This window comes from Bos grunniens, chromosome 2 (assembly GCF_055505025.1).
Source record: "Bos grunniens cultivar Pamir isolate PY7600 chromosome 2, Bosgru_T2T1.0, whole genome shotgun sequence".
Lineage (NCBI taxonomy): Eukaryota > Metazoa > Chordata > Mammalia > Artiodactyla > Bovidae > Bos > Bos grunniens.
In genome coordinates, this window is record NC_141166.1 from 94,759,885 (window position 1) to 94,774,105 (window position 14,221).

Below are 14,221 nucleotides of genomic sequence, written 5' to 3' on the forward strand. Positions count from 1 at the left end.
TTTATAATTATATAAAAATTATGAATGTTATGGGACGTTATTAAAGAGATTTTAGAGGAGGAAAATCTTACAGCATGTTGATAAGTATTGGTGAATCAGGATAAAAACAATATTGATAGACATGCAAATAGTTTTCCTTAATTGAAATTTTCTTTTTTTAAACTTAGATAATTAAAAAAAGAATACTTTGAAATACAGAAAATAACCTTTTAAGTCATTTACAAATGTAAGATGTTACAACTTATTAATAACTATCATTATAAAATATAAAAAATGAAAGCAAAATTAAATAACTTTGATCCCTCTTTAACAACACAAAATACTGAGAAGAAATATTGAGCTGAATGAACATTACATAATACTCTTTTGTTTATGGTTTTTTTTTTAGGTAATCAGTATTATGGACGTGAGAATATTTAAATATAATGTGTCCCCAAAATACTTTGGACCCTTCTATACTTCTGTTTTCTTAACAGCCTTTAGTTAATAGAATTGATGATCTCTGCAAGCATCATTTCAACAAAGGGTGCTAGGAAGAAGTATACTTTGGAAACCTTTAACTAGACATCTTGGCTACTTTACTTGGCATTATTCATTTACTCCATAAAAATTCACTGGATATGAACTAGAATGGATTTCTAGGTGGTTCAGTGGCAAAAATCTGCCTGCCAACACAGGAGACACAGGTTCAATCCCTGGGCTGTTCCCTGGAGATGGAAATGGCAACCCACACCAGCATTCTTGCCTGGGAAATGCCATGGACAGAGGAGTCTGGCAGACTACAATTCATGGGGTCTCAAAGAGGCAGACACAACTGAGCTACTAAACAGCAACAACAAATGGATTAGAATACAGGCAACTCTCATCCAGTCATAACTGAATGAAGCTAAGTGGGGAAAAAAAAAGAATTAGGGATGATCTTGATGACCAAAGTATTGGAAAGCTTGCTTTAGAACTTAATTAAGAGAACAGAGAGTTAAATAGCAATAAGGAAAAGTTAAAATTCCATCTGGGTTAGGATGTCAATCTGTAAATATAATGAAATTCTAGAACCAACGATCAATAGAAGGAAATTTTAAGATTTATTTTTTAGGGTTCTTTAAAAACATGATTTTCCTATAAGGAGGTGGAAAGGGGAGGAGTATTTACTTGATTTCTAACTTGGCACCCTCTTTAGCATCTCCTGACATATTACATTGGCAAATTCCTGCATATCCAGAGTTCAAAGCACCTTTCCATACTTTAGAGGCACCTCTATATTTGCTGTCTCCATAATCCTTTGAGTATTCTAATGGTGTTATCAAAGTATGATGATTTCAGCTCTTTGTGAGTTGGGACCCTTGGTTAGCAAAAGTATATCTGTCATCACACTAATTTTTAGAAATTTTGCAGTTCCTCAGGTAAAGTCAGAGATTATGATCTCTAAGCAGAACATTATATTTATTCTCTGAGAAAGAAGATCAAAAATGTTGGATTTTGAAGTTTATTTTTTAATGCTTTTCATGGTGTCTAATATATCACCATGTTATGTAATCACTTTGAAGCATTTGGTAGTATATTTTATGTTGCTGTGCATATAGGATTCCCTAATATTTCTCATACATACTGAGTTTTATGCTCTTGCTGCCTGGATGTACCTGGGGAACCCCTGTAATCCAGTTGATTTTTAATATAAACTCCACAAAGAAGTTATAAAGCCTGCAGACTCCTCCTCTATCTAAATCTCTTTCACTTCTGGATATTGATCTCTACCCCAGCACCTTTCTCTTGACTTTTTCATTTTTAATTTCCTTCAGTCTTTTCATATTTTATACCATCTCAATATTAGCATGCAGACCTCTTTTTGAAACAGAAACAGGCATTATTTTAGGCTTCTTTGTCTGCTCTCTGTTCCATGGCTGCCTCTGTTCAGGACTCACCTTCTTCTATTGACTCGCGTCAGTTTTAATTAAGCAGTGTCCTTGTGTCATCTTACCAGAAATCCACATCACTGCCCCTGAGTTCCTTTTATGTGGCAGTACCAGCAAGTCTGTTTTAGTCCTTGCTGTGAGTGAAAAATCATACAAAAATGCACTCTGATGGACCAAGCACATTCCTACCCAAAACTGAGGTCATAGACACATGAACACACTCTGAAATACTTGCTACTGCTATTCTACCCCAAATTATACCCCTTAAGCCCACACTGCAATGATTTTTCTATTACTACTGAGCAACTTCCCATGAATATGAATGCTATCAGAAACCAAATGCAGTTCGCTTTGAAGGTAGACCGTTGTCAAGTGACCATTGATTTATCTTATTCATGCTTGGATAATATGTCTGGTGTTTAACAATATTAAGTAGCCTCAAACTTAAATGGACACTTGTGGTTGAACCACAATAAAGCAGTGTGCTTGAGTCTTGGGTTCTCTTAGCCTCTGGACTGTAATTCAAGCAATTTCCTGTCTATACAACTAAAAAGATTCTTTAAACATTTTGTGCATGTGACAGATTGCTTCTAAAATAACATAGGTAATTAGTACCTCGTTCCTGAGTAAAATCCAGAAACCAGTTTACTATTCCCTGTTCAAATAGATTCCCTGGGTATAGGACTGTTAATCACTAGGAGTCTCTTATATCCATGAATGTAAAGAAAAGAACACAATTATGGTTTTACGAGTGACATTTGTTCAAGTATTGTGTCTTCAAAGCTAGAAGTTTCCTCTACTTTAGGTTACAGAGCAGTTGAAGTTTCTATATGGCATTAAAAATATTTGTATTTATTTCATGAACTTTGAAGGTTAATTTGACTATCGATTATATTAATGCCCTTTATCTTTGTTTCCTCACTTCTTATTTAGGGTTGTTGAACACAGTGGTGTCTAAAGATCTTTAATGCTCTCACTTTCTGCATTAGCAGGGAAGTTTGTGTGTCGAATACACCTTATATTGATCTGTTGTTGTTTAACCGCTCAGTTATGTCTCACTCTTTGTGACCCCATGAATAGCAGCATTCCAGGTTTCCTTGTCCTTCACTATCTCCTGGAGTTTTCTCAACCTCATTGTCCATTCCTCTCCAGGAAGAGAAGGGGATGACAGAGGATGAGATGGTTAGATGGCATCACTGACTCAATGGACATGAGTTTGAGCAAGCTCCAGGAGATGGTGAAGAGCATGGAAGCCTGGTGTGCTGCAGTCCATGGGCTCCCAAAGGGTCAGATATGACTGAGCAACTGAACAACAACAACAGTGTGTCTACTGAGTCGATGATGACATCCAATCATCTCATCCTCTGTCGTCCCCTTCTCCTCCTGCCCTCAATCTTTCCCAGCATCAGGGTCTTTTCAAATGAGTCAGCTCTTCGCATCAGGAGGCCAAAGTATTGGAGCTTTGGCACCAGTCCTTCTAATGAGTTTTCAGGGTTGATTTCTTTTAGGATTAACTGGTTTGATCCCCTTGCAGTCCAAGGGACTCTCAAGGGTCTTATCAAGTACTACAGTTCAAAAGCATCAATTCTTCAGTGCTCCGCCTTCTTTATGGTCCTACTTTCATATCTGTACATGACTACTGGAAAAACCATAGCTTTGACTAGATGGACCTTTGTTGGCAAAGTGATGTCTCTGTATTTTAATATGCTGTCTACATTTGTCATGGCTTTTCTTCCTAGGAGCAAGCATCTTTTAATTTCATGACTGTAGTCACCGTTTACAGTGACTTTGGAGCCCAAGAGTGTAAAGTCTGTCACTTTTTCCATTTTATTCCCCATCTATTTGCCATGAAGTGATGGAACTGGATGCCATGATCTTTGTTTCTTGTATGTTGAGTTTCAATCCAGCTTTTTCTCTCTCCTCTTTCACCTTCATCAAGAGGCTTTTTAGTTCCTCTTTGCTTTCTGCCATAAGGGTGGTGTCATCCATACATCTGAGGTTATTGATATCTCTCCCAGAAATTTTGATTCAAGCTTGTGAATCATCCAGCCTGGAATTTTCCATGATGTACTCTGTGTGTACATTAAATAAACAGGATGACAGTATACTGCCTTGATGTACTCCTTTCCCAGTTTTGAACCAGTTCATTTGTCCATGTCTGCTTTTAACTATTGCTTCTTGACCTGCATGCAGGTTTCTCAGGAGACAGGTAAGGTGGTCTGATTTTCCCCTTTCTTTAAGAATTTTCCAGTTTGTTGTCATCCACCCAGTCAAAAGCTTTAGCAAAGTCAGTGAAGCAGGAGTAGTTTTTTTTTTTTTTGTTAATTCCTTTTTTTAATTCCTTTGCTTTTTCTGTGATTCAACATATATTGGCAATTTGAACTCCAATTACTCTGCATTTTCTAAATCCAATTTGTACATCAGAAAGTTCTTAGTCACATACTGTTGAAGCCTAGCTTGAAGGATTTTGAGGATAATCCTCCTAACATGTGAAATGCTAACAACTGTACGGTGGTTTGAACATTTTTAGCATTACCTTTTTTGTGGGGATTGGATTGACAACAAATCTTTTCCAATACTTTGATCACTATTGAGTTTTCCAAATATGCTGGCATGTTGAGTGCAACACTTTAACAGCATCATCTTTTAGGATTTGAAATAGCTTAGCTAGAATTCTATCACCTTCACTAGCTTTGTTCGTTAGTAATGCTTCCTAAGGCCCACTTGATTTCACATTCCAGGATATCTGGCTATAGGTGAGTGACAACAACACTATCATGGTTATCTGGGTCATTAAGATGTTCTATTTTATAGTTCTGTATATTATTGCCACTTCTTCTCAATGTCTTCTGCTTCCATTAGGTCCTTGCTATTTTTGTCCTTTATTGTGCCCATCTTTGCATGAAATGTTCCCTTGGTATCTGTAATTTTCTTGAAGAGATCTCTGTTCTTTCCCATTCTATTTTTTCCCTTCTATTTCTTTGCATTGATCACTTAAGAAGGCTTTCTTTTCTCTCCTTGCTGTTCTCTGGAACTCTGTATTCAGTTGAGTGTATCTTTCCCTTTCTCCTTTGCCTTTCACTTCTCTTCTTTTCTAACCTATTTGTAAGACTTCTTCGGACAACCACTTTGCTTTCTAGCATTTCTTTTTCTTGGGGATAGTTTTGGTCACCACTTCTTGTACAATGTTATGAACCTCCGTCCATAGTTCTTCAGGCGCTCTGACTACCAGATCTAATCCCCTGAATCTATTCATCACCTCCACTCTGTAATCATTAGAGATTTGATTTAGGTCATACCTAAATGACCTAGTGGATTTCCCTACTTTTCTCAATTTAGGCCTGAGTTTTGCAATAAGGAGCTGATGATATGAGCCAGTCAATTCCCAGTCTTGTTTTTGCATACTATATAGAGCTTCTCCATCTCCATCTGTATTACATGTATCTCTTGACTTCCTACTTTTGCATACCAGTCCCATATGATGAAAAGGACATCTGTTTTGGGTGTTGTTTCTAGAAGGTCTTGTAGATCTTCCTGGAGCTATTTGACTTAAACTTCTTTGGCATGAGTGGTTGGGGCATATTATGTTACTATGATATTGAATGGTTTACCTTGTAAACAAACTGAGATCATTTTGTTGTTTTTGAGATTGCACCCAAGTACTGCATTTGGACATGGAACAACAGACTGGTTCCAAATAGGAAAAGGAGTATGTCAAGGCTGTATAGTGTCACCCTGCTTATTTAACTTATATGCAGAGTACATCATGAGAAATGCTGGACTGGAAGAAGCACAAGCTGAAATCAAGATTGCCGGGAGAAATATCAATAACTTCAGACATGCAGATGACACCACCCTTATGGCATAAAATGAAGAGGAACTAAAAAGCCTCTTGATGAAAGTGAAAGTGGAGAGTGAAAAAGTTGGCTTAAAGCTCAACATTCAGAAGATGAAGATCATGGCATCTGGTCCCATCACTTCATGGGAACTAGATGGGGAAACAGTGGAAACAGTGTCTGACTTTATTTTTCTGGGCTCCAAAATCACTGCAGATGGTGACTGTAGCCATGAAATTAAAAGACACTTACTCCTTGGAAGGAAAGTTATGACCAACCTAGATAGCATATTGAAAAGCAGAGACATTACTTTGCCAACAAAGGTCCATCTAGTCAAGGCTATGGTTTTCCAGTGGTCATGTTATGGATGTGAGAGTTGGACTGTGAAGTAAGCTGAGCACCAAAGAATTGATGCTTTTGAACTGTGGTATTGGAGAAGACTCTTGAGAGTCCCTTGGACTACAAGGAGATCCAACCAACCCATTCTGAAGGAGATCAGCCCTGGGATTTCTTTGGAGGGAATGATGCTAAAGCTGAAACTCCAGTACTTTGGCCACCTCATGCGAAGAGTTGACTCATTGGAAAAGACTCTGATGCTGGGAGGGATTGGGGGCAGGAGAAGAAGGGGATGACAGAGGATGAGATGGCTGGATGGCATCACTGACTCGATGGACGTGAGTCTGAGTGAACTCCAGGAGTTGGTGATGGACAGGGAGGCCTGGCGTGCTGCTATTCATGGGGTCACAAAGAGTCAGACATGACTGAGCAACGAAACTGAACTGAACTGCATTTTGGATTTCCATTGACTATGAGGGCTATTTCATTTCTTCTAAGGGATTCTTGTGCACAGTAGTAGATATAATGGTCGTCTGAATTAAGTTCACCAATTCCAGCCAGGAATTCACTAATTCCAAAAATGTTGATATTTACTCTTGCCATCTCTTGCTTGACTACATCTAACTATCTTGATTCATGGATCTAACCTTCCAAGTTTCTATGCAGTATTGTTCTTTACAACATGGGACTTGACTTTCACCACCAGACACATACATAGCTGAGCATTTCTGCTTTGGCTCAGCCTCTTCTTTCTGGAGCTATTTCTCTGCTCTACCCCTGAAGCATATTAGACACCTACTGACCTAGGAGGCTCATGTTCCTGTGTCATATATATTTTTTTTTGCCTTTTCGTTCTGTTCATGGGGTTCTCGAGGCAAGAATACGGAAGTGTTTTGCCATTCTCTTCTCCAGTGGACCACATTTTGTCAGAACTCTGCACCATGATCTGTCCATCTTGCGTGGCCCTGCATGGCATGGCTCATGGCTTCTTTAAGTTACATAAGGCTACGATCCATGTGATCCTTTTGGTTGGAGAGAATTACTCTATATGTAAATAGACTGCCTCTGGAATACTATAAATATATATCTTTCTGTTTTTTTAATTGAAGAGATTTAAATGCTATCTGTTGGTGGCTATTTTTAGAGTCCCAATCAGTAATGGTTCGAAAGTAATACTGAAATTGTAAATGTCACTTTTTATTATAATAGATTAAAGCATAATACAAAATCATTTTTATTAAGTTCCTTATATCTGTGTGCTTAGGAATTCATTATATAATCTAATTATGAATTTATTATGGGAAATTTGTTGCTGAACTGGTTAACAAAATTTTTGGTTTATGTAATTCCTACTATACAAATAATACTTGGATTTTATTAAAAAAAGATTGGGTGATATATTTGAGTAGGAAAAAGACTGTTTAAAACTAAGTTCAATGCATAAAATAGTTACAGTAGTAACTCTAAGGTAATCTCACTGTTTCATGAAATTAAATATGGCATCCCTAAATCATTTGAATATTCTTAGAAAGGTCACATTATGTTTAAATCTATGATAATACTAATGCTTTCAATTGCCTCTATCATAAATGCTGAAAATCCATATATTAAAACAAATTCATTTTTTATGCCAACTATAACTAAGGTGTTTATTTTACCTAAAATAATAACAAACCTTGCTCTTAATGTTCAGAGAAGACTTCATATACTGCCAGTATGAAGATAACTTCATGTATTACAAAGAATTCCTTCTTCATTCATTTCATAAAAGAATGCTGTTAATTTTTTTACTCCTTGACATAGATCAATTATTAGTCTCTTTGTATTTAAAATTGTTTAGAAATCTTTTATACTTTGAGTAATTTACCACAAGCATCAATTTTGAACATTCACATCAGATTTTGAGGTTAAAAGTAATTCCTATATTCTCTGTCACTGTTTTTTTTTTTCTTTTGCTCACTAATGCAGTTTAATTGCTTTCAAGTAATTTCAAGGTCATGCTTAATTATTGATCCTGTGCCTGTTCCTACAGAAGATTTTCTATAATGAAAATGCCAGAGAACCCAGTTCCACACAATTGATTTATATTTATATTCCTGCTGAGCTCTGTTAGTCTCCCTTCACCCACCCCTCCACTTGCTCAGGAAATAGAAATATTTGGCAGGACTAATTCTCAGAAGATAAAGACACTCTAATGGAAGAAAGATACCAATTTAGATAATTTGTTTGAATAAAAATAACATTCCTTATTTCCTTGCTTAGGTTTGGAATAGTGGCAACTGAAAACTGGATTGGTACTAATTGTTAAGATAGTGAACAGTCATGATTTAAATATAAGCTGAATGCCTAGTATGTGAATGACTTTCTTTGTTTCTGTAAACCTTTGTTGTTTTCAGGAGCAGCATAGCCTCACAAAAGCTAGTTGCAGAAATAACTAGATCCAGATGAACGAACTGGGGAAAATGCACTTAGAGGCTTCATTCAGAATTCACTGACTTTATGAGAGACAGGGTAGTATGAAAGAGTCTGCCCTAACTGAGTGCAAAGGAGGCACTAAAGCCTGGACAGTTCCAGTGTCTTGGGTTTGATTTCTGCTTCCATCATTTAATTGAAGTAAACATCAGACAAATTACCTAAATTGTGAACCTCACTTTCTCGTTGATCATATAACAGAGTTTCTATGAGGATTACATGTAATATATTTCAAGCTTTAGGCATAAATAAGGTGCATCTCCCACCTTCTGATTTTGTTCAATGAAGATTCATTCATGAAAATTTTATCAAGTCCTTTGTAATTTCGTTAGTTTAATTTTATAGTGCCATGATTAGTCTACATTGAAAGTAGTTATACTGTGGTTGTTACTTGTTTTCAGTAGACAGACTTTCAGCAAGCTGTAGTGTGGAACTGACCCTTCTTCCCTTTTTTTCAGTGAAATATGTTTTTCTTTGCACAGAAAAATCTTTTTATATTTACTATTATGAGTTTATTTCAACTAAAGATATGAGTACTTATGGATTTATAAATGTAATCAGTATTCTACACACTCAACTACATAAACTTTTGATTGTATGAATTTTTATTCAAAACACTGATTTTATTTTTCTGTCAAATAAATATAACTATCCACAGAGAATTTATCTTTGAATTTGGTTTTGGTGATACCTTAAACTTGGAAATTATTTCCTAAAGGTAAAGGTATCAGTTCAGTTCAGTTGCTCAGTCATGTCCGACTCTTTGCGATCCCATGAATCGCAGCACGCCAGGCCTCCCTGTCCATCACCAACTCCCGGAGTTCACCCAACCTCATGTGCATCAAGTCGGTGATGCCATCCAGCCATCTCATCCTCTGTCGTCCCCTTCTCCTCATGCCCTCAATCCCTATCAGCATCAGGGTCTTTTCTGATGAGTCAGCTCTTTGCATGAGGTGGCCAAAGTATTGGAGTTTCAGCTTCAGCATCATTCCTTCCAATGAACACCCAAGACTGGTCTCCTTTAGGATGGACTGGTTGGATCTCCTTGCAGTCCAAGGGACTCGCAAGAGTCTTCTCCAACACCATAGTTCAAAAGCATCAATTCTTCGGCTTCAGCTTTCTTCACAGTCCAACTCTCACATCCATACATGACCACAGGAAAAACCATAGCCTTGACTAAACGGACCTTTGTTGGCAAAGTAATATCTCTGCTTTTTAATATACTATCTAGGTTAGTCATAACTTTCCTTCCAAGGAGTAAGCATCTTTTACTTTCATGGCTGCAATCACCATCTGCAGTACCCATGTATATTTCTAAATTTTATCAACATAATATAGTGGAACCCAACAGATTTATAACCTCAAGAAAGTAACAATATTCCTTAAAGAAGATGGAAATAATTTATAGGTATACTATTAAACATAATTGAAACAGCTTTCTAGATGGAAAATAACAAATCTAGTTTGTGATGAAATAGGTGGCATTAGTTCACCATGTATACTCTATCATCATCATTTGTTTTTCATGAGGAATTTAGTTATTTATATAGAAACCTTAACTCTTCATCCACATAAATGCTCTTCTAACAGTATTACCTATACCTTTGGCTCAATTGGCTAATTTTTCAGAAATTGTACAAATTAGTGGAGTCTTAAACACTATGATACATGATTAAAAAAAAACAAACTCTTTGAATCATGCAAGTCAAAATACACTGCATATTAACTGAAGGCACATTGTATGTGGAATTCATAGCACTTATATTCTGATTGTAAAGAGACTTTGTTTTTTAAAACCTGGTTCTTTTTTCTTTGACATTTTTAAGTCTACCTTGGAGTTTCTTCAAGTTCTTTTTATTTTAATGAGACTGAATTGATTTGCTCTCATAATCTATTGCAAATTTACTTGCCTGGATCCTGCTGTCATTTTGTCGCCACCACTTCTTGAATCTTTATTCTTCTAAAATGTGATTATATTTGACTAGTAATCTTCAAACATATTTATTCGTGTGCCCCCAGAAATAACTGAAAAATTTTGTAAATTTGGTAATATTTTCAGCTTCATCAGTTCAATTTAGGATGCCACTTTACTTATGGAGCATTTTCCCATCATAGTATAACATCCCCAGAACAAGGATTTGGAGATGTTTCAGACCTCAGTGCTGGAAAAGACTGACCTTCAGAGCAGCAGTATAATTTTGGGGGGCTAAACTGTGTAACTAAAGCTATTCATGTTTTTCTCTTTTTTGTCAAAAAAGAGTCAGAGCTAAATCTGTATCTTGACTTCACAGTCAAGATATTTTGAATATATTATTTGAAACTTATTTTTAAAGAATTATTCATGGCTTTATGCTACTGATTTTCGCTTTCCGTTAATGCTTTTGTTTCAGAGCATATTCAAAGTGTTTCTGTAAATTGCCTTGTATCCTTTTTGAATGAAGTAGATTATAAGTAAATAATTGTAGACATATAATTATAATACAGTGTGAAAAGTTTTACCATTTGATGAAAATGTATTTACAGAAGTGGTCACAGATTTTGCCCCATATACTATAACTTTTTACAATGGCCTGGAGTCTCTAATTTTGTAGAAGTAACCATGGCTTTCATCTTTTATGTTATAACCTATATATTCTTTTTTCTTGTTTCATCTTTGGTAGATATGAAGAAGAAACTATTCTATAGTTTAATTGAACTAGATTCAGATCGTATTTTATTTTGCCCATTAATCCGATTTTAACCTTCCATATTCTATATATGTTAAAAATTGGTACACATTTTCTAGAAAAATGCTCTATATACAGTTAGTTATTTCTGTATTCAGTTTACAAGTAGAGGGTAGAGGTAACAATATTTGTTTTAAAATAAATATCAGGACAATTTGGGGAAGCATTTTTACACAGAAATACCAATGCTCTTTATGCTCTTCAACATCAATTGCCAACTGATTACTCTATTGTTTTCTAAAATACATGGGAGTATAAATTGCTCCAGAGACTGTCCAATTACACTCTTCGCAGAGGTAATGTCAGAGACTAGTCTCCGAGGTATGTTCTGAGCCCAGGAGAGCTCTTGTCAGTTTCTTTTTCTGGATACCAGCCCCCTCCAGTTCTCACTTCCACACACCCCATTGTTAGAGAATGCCTTTAGGCTTGATTTTCTTTGTACTTTGTCCCAAACAAAATTGCTTCCTTTGGAAAGAACTTTGGAGCTCTCTCTTTCTGTGTAAGCCAGCCCTGGCTAGAATCTCTGTGCCTCTGGGCTCCAAAGCTGAGGGAGGGACAGAGGTCTACTTTTCTTAGGGATGACACTCCTTCTTCACAGGAAAGATAATGATGGAGGTGGTAGCTTTTGATCTTCTTTGTTTGCCTCTCTTAGCATAGATCTTTTGGCCTATGAGTGTGTGGTGAGGCAAATGTGATCAGAACCCCAGTATTCTTGGTCACTCAGGTGTTTTTTTCTCCCTGCCATACCTGGGTATGACATAACCAGGCCTCTCAGCCCTTGTTGTCTGGAATAGAGCTGCTGCAGCACAGACCTGGGGGCGGGGAGATAAGAATGTTGTTTGTCTGCAGTTTAAAATTTATTTCATCAATGCAAGCCCCAAATACAAGCTCATTAAAAATAGAGAACTCGATTTAACCATTCTATCCTTTTTGAAAATCCAGATTTCCTATTCTACAAAGTGTACCTTCAGCACTTTTCCCAGTCTATTTAAAAATAACCTCTGTGGTTGAGCTTATTCCACAGTCTCAGGAAGCTGTTCCATAATGCATTTATTGTTCATAGCCAGGAAGTTGCTCTGGATATGAAACTCAAATTCCCTTTACTGTTATAAGTTTTCTCAATTAGAAAGCTTTATATTTATTCTACTCACTTATATGCCTCTATTTCTTTCCTCATTTTGCATAAACATTTATATTATAGTTATCCAAAAGAAATATCTATATCAGCACTATTTAAAGTTTTAAAAAGTTTAAATGCAACATTAAAGAATGTAATGTACCTTATAGGATAAGATCTCTTTGCTGTAGGAAGAAAACAACAAATATTCTCCTTATAATCTTTTGCATAATGATTTGGGTTCTTAGTTTGATGAGCCAGACTAAATATTAAATATACAGTTATCAATATTATTATCAGGGATGAAAGGGATAATTCAGTAAGAACCAATTGTTGTCATAAAACTTGCTTAAAACGATTTAACTACATAAATACACTATAACATTGTAATGATATGCAATAATCCTTTTCCTCTTTTATAGCTAAGGCTATATTTGAAGTCTAGTGCTCAAAATATTTCATGAAGCCTCTCAATATTCTTGCTGAGAAGTTCTTCACTTTAGAATAGAGACAATGCAATATATCCTGAATGACATGTTTATGTAGGTTTATTTACCTACACTTCCATAGATTTAACTTGTTTACCTGTGATAGTTTTATTTTTAATATTTATATAATTTTGTATACTTTTATAGATGTATAAGTAAATTTTATTTGTATTCAGTTTTTATTCTTCTACTCTTATCACTGATTAGAATGACGATAAAAGGGAATGTTTATCACATGTATATAAGACGGTCAGCTTGGGGATGAGATGGTTATAATGGCCCAAAACTCAAGACTCAAAATAATCTTCACAAGCTGAAGAAAATGGTCATATCTATATACACATACAGTTTGTGTTAAACATTAAAATTAAGTAAAAGGGATGATGTTACCTTTTACCATTTTTATAGCATATATCATATTTTCTGATTATATGTTAACATTAGACTTGCTTTCAACAGTTTTAAATGAAGAATTGAAGATCATTAATCAAAATCTGTTATTTTCAGCATCATTTGTAATAGGGAATTATTATATTAAACCATTTGAAATAATCTAATTTATATAGAAAAATATTCATAAATCCTTTCCTCAGAATTACAAGCATTTCTGTCAGACAATGACATATAATGCTAAACTGAAAAGTTTTATTTTTCACTCTATTGAAGTGATTATGCATACTTATTGAGATATTAATTAATGGCTTAATGAGACCGAGTGACCAGTGAAGTTTATATAGTCAATAACTAAATGAATCAGTTAGATTACAGAACTGCTTTGAACTAATCAGATATTTAATGGTATTCTGAGAGTTTATTATCAAAGCTGTTATCACAAGCTAAGTATAGAGGGTCTTGCTGCCAGTGGATGCATTTAATGCTTCATGTCTGTAAAAAATGCTGTAATTCAGTTGTGTATGGTTATTCTGATGGTTTCAAGTTGGTGCTTTGACTGTCTAAGTTCCAGCTGCTTAGGCCTGTGAGTCCTCCTGTGAAAAATTATAAACTCTCAGCCAAATTAACTGCAGTAATTTTTGATAGATTTCATTTATATTAGTAGGGATTACTCTACACTGCTCTCTTTAAAACTAATTTGTTTCTAAAATGAGAGCCAATTAAAATTATTACGAATAAAATTGAGGCAACATTTGACGTTTTGTATGCATTAGAAGGCCCTGTCTTTTCCGTGAAGGTGTTTTGCTAGCTAAATGAGATATGCAAAATGTCTCCTATAATATGCATCTTTTGGAGTTTAAAAGCAACAACCCAATTTGAAATGCAGGCTCCATGTAGGCTATATCTCCTGGAATGCTGAATATATCTTCTCTAATTAACTTAA

General features: G+C 35.6%; 1 protein-coding gene across 32 annotated transcripts in view; it reads left to right on the forward strand.

Annotated features, from left to right (window-relative positions):
- Nucleotides 1–14,221, forward strand: part of GALNT13 (polypeptide N-acetylgalactosaminyltransferase 13) — a 943,716-nt gene that overhangs the window by 506,326 nt on the left and 423,169 nt on the right. The window lies entirely within an intron of this gene.